Below are 3,851 nucleotides of genomic sequence, written 5' to 3'. Positions count from 1 at the left end.
CTGCCAGCCTGAGTGCCTGTAAATTTATAGATGTTCACTGCACGGAATCAATATTTTTGAACCCTACAAATGAACATAATATAACACTATTTTTCCGTGACCTGAGCAACAGTAGTGCCTGTGACGCTGATGGCCTGGAAATCAGGCCTGTCAGCTATGTGCTTGACATTATTTCACGTCTTCTTCCTCATATCTGCAATATCTGTCTCTCACAAGGCCAATTACCAAAAAGAATGCAGGTGGCAAAGGTGCTCCCCACTTTCAAAAAAGATGGAAAGAAGAATGACGGGTATAATGTTAAGCGGATAAAATGAGAGCAGATTGGGTGAGGGAACAAACGCAAGTTAATGATATCTTAGTTGAAATCAAGAAAAATGGGCATGGGCAGGGCATGTAATGAGGAGGGAAGATAACCGATGGTCATTAAGGGTTATGGACTGGATCCCAAGAGAGGGGAAGCGTAGGAGGGGGCGGCAGCAAGTTAGGTGGGCGGATGAGATTAAGAAGTTTGCAGGGACAACATGGCCACAATTAGCACATGACTGGGGCAGTTGCTGTTTATGCAAGCATTTTGCAAATGCGGCTCGCTTTTAAGCACTCCTTCTTATGTCTAAAGGAACAGAAATAAAGATCCAGTATTCTCTACAAGTTTTACTAAGCTTATCATATAGCTCAGTGTTAACATATAGGTTAACATACAGTAATTACAGGTGAGGTTACAGAAAGCAGTAATAATTGACAGTAAACACTGCTTGGATGGTGAAAAACATGGGAATCAGATCATTGTATTTGTGACAACTTTTTTTTGGCATAGGATGCTAAGCAAATGGTGATGTAGCAACACTGTAAGACTGAATAAGATGGATGTGGAATGTCTTGATGACTTCTCTTTCTGTTTTTGATTTTGTCTTCGAAAGGAATTTATTCTGTTCCAGATAAGGGAGGCGGCTTTTGCATCTGCAACAGAACATCGGTGGATCTTGTGTGAAGCACTTTTTCCATGCTTTTTCACCACCTGAGCAAGGTAACTTTCTTGGTGCTTCATCACGCGATTTCTACAGTCAACTTCCATTAATTCTACCGTCACAAGTTTGACGGGTCGAATTAAGATGCAAAAACCTGCTGAAACACCGTTGGTTCATTTGGTAATATGTGCTTGAGTAACACGCCTCTGAAACGAACGTGCATCAACTTTCTATTTGTCTAAGTATCTATTTGTATAAGTATTTGTCTAAGTATAAAACTAAAGTAGAAATAACTCAAAATCAAAGTAGAAACCTACGCGTACCTAATTTTTTAAAATGCCAGCCGGCGTTCTAAAGTCAGCTTCGCCGTATTACAGATATGGTATGAGGTAAAGCATATGACTGCTACAACCGGGGTTTTAGTTTCGCAATTGATTGCACAGCTAGGCAATTTTCGGCTCAATGTCCTTGGTAAACAAAAAGTGTTCGTTAGAATCAGATACGTACCATAATCAAACATTGTCAGCTACTGTTACAGCTTAAAAATCTTTCTCGGCTGGGTCAAAAATAAGCATTTCAGACAGGAGATAGCGTTTGTTTAACACACTTACTGTCCCTTAAGCTCTGCTGAGGCATACGTTGCTACTAAAAGGTGGCGTTATTGGGGTCTGGTCAAGTTCGCATTATCTGGCTAATGCCAGTTTTAGGATCGAAATAATGAATGTTTAGACCCATAGAAATACATGGGCGCCGGCCAGGACCTTTGGCCAGGATCGAATTAACTGAAAAAATGATATTAACGGGAATAGGATTATTGGAAGTTTGCTGTACTTCCTTTTCTGTTCTACAAGGACTTGCCATTTTAATATGTAGTTTTCTTCTATCAGTGTGGCAATGGTGCTAAATGTAGCATTTGTTCAAATCATCCATTGTTCCAAGGACAAGTTACAAAGTAGGGGCACACTTCGATACTTGAAACATTTTCACATATAGAGGCAGGACACGTTAACAGCAGTCCAATTAACATAAGTTGACTGTATTATCTGCATAGTATGTGGTTGCTCTTTTGGAATGTAGTCATTCTGTAAAACAAAGTTTTATTTGTTTCAAATTAATTGCTGAACTATTGCTTGTGTGTTTTCCTGTGCTCTCTGTGCTGATTGCGCTTTTGAAAGTGCAGTGAGCGACTCCAGACTGAAATGCACAAGTCTTCACTTTATCATGCCAGGAAGCATTTTTTGGCTTGACAAAGGAGCCTTAACCCCTTGCAAGCTTACACACTTTTTTGTATAAACACATCAAATGAAAGAGAGTGACTTCATGTATTTTAAAGCCTGGCAGTAAAGCCAAAAGCAAGAACTGTTGTCTGGGCAAGTTGCAAGAAAAAAACGAGATCATTCAAACAACCAGTCAAAACTTAAGAAAATGGGGTCTCTGGCCCCCAACCCCTTTTACAGAACCACTATAGATATGCTAGTTACAGCCCAAACAAGTTACAAAAATATTGCTTCCGTCATTTTCAATAGCGACGTTCAAAAGGCAGATATAGGGCACCATGCACTGCGAAATGGAATTTGCTGCAGATCTACTGCACTCGCCGAGCTGCGGCATGGCGTGGTGCCGGAAGAGTCTGATGCACTGCTTTGCCTCCAAGGAGGAAGGAAAAAGTTAGGAAAGAGCGTTATGTCACGCAGCCAGCCTTGACAAGCAATAGAACAGCAAAATGGGCTAGTTGGTGGAAGTCCATCTTGTAGTACTAGGGTTACCCGTCCTGTCCTTTTCTGCTTTTGTTGTCCCTGTGTCTTAGCACAGTAACCGCAGCTTGGCAAGCAAACACTTGGTGAAGCCAGCCCTTTGCTCAGTGGTGGCCCAAGACGTAACCTCTTGCGCCGAGATCACGAAGCAAGAATTGAGATTTGCTGAGACGTTTAGTCGCGCCTCCTTTGGGCATTTTTCTTCCTCTAGCTGGGCAATGCGTACTGCCTGTCGTGCCTCCTTCAGCCGGTTTTCTTCCTTCTAGCTGGGCAGCGTCCATATGGACCTGTGCTCGGTATGGCGTGGTGCGGTGTGGTGTGATGGGGTGTGCCGTTGCAATCATGCGGTACACTCATTTTAAGATTATGACTATCATCTGCAACCATTCTGCTTTGCCGATTGCCCCTTCATGCTTACATCTACTCTCGATTATGGGAGAGGCAACTCATTTTTTTAGTTACTTTGAATCCTATGTTCTCCCAGTTAGTACGTTTCTTCTCACGTTTCTTTTTTTTTAATACGTATGAGCATGGTTCTACTGTATATAGGTTTTAGTACAGAAAAAAAAATTCCTGAGTTCACAGCAAATACTTGACAGACCAACTGTAGTGACTTCACAAAGTATTTAAAAAAATCAAAGGCAAAAGAACAGATCAAACATTGCATTTTATGATGCAACGCTAACGTTACTACATCAATATTAAACAGTAGAAGGGTTAACGTTTTGGCTTGGGTAAGAGTGAGTTTGAGTTTGTGGGATTCTTGGATTTAATTTCTCAATGTCTGTCATGTACTACGTTCTTAAAATATATCAGCAAATTATAGTATGACAATTTTAGGAGAAATCACACAGAAACATGTGCTTTGTTTTCCCTTGTCTATACAGTAGAACCCTGTTCTCACTTTTGTCAAGTAACCGCGGTAAAACAAAAACAAAAAAGTGTCAGCCACAAGAAAGTAACAGTGAGAAAGGCTAAAGTCAGCACAGCAACATCTGATACAGTTTTGCATGCGTGTTTGTTTAAAAGGGCGCGTACTATGTTCTATGACAGTGGGCCCTTTCCACTTTTAACCCTTTGAACCCCAATTCCAAATTGTGCTCATGGGAATTGTACAAATATTGCCACTGAC

Source organism: Dermacentor variabilis, chromosome 9 (genome assembly GCF_050947875.1).
Source record: "Dermacentor variabilis isolate Ectoservices chromosome 9, ASM5094787v1, whole genome shotgun sequence".
NCBI lineage: Eukaryota > Metazoa > Arthropoda > Arachnida > Ixodida > Ixodidae > Dermacentor > Dermacentor variabilis.
The sequence above is the reverse complement of the archived record's forward strand: the minus strand, read 5'-3'. Positions refer to the sequence as shown.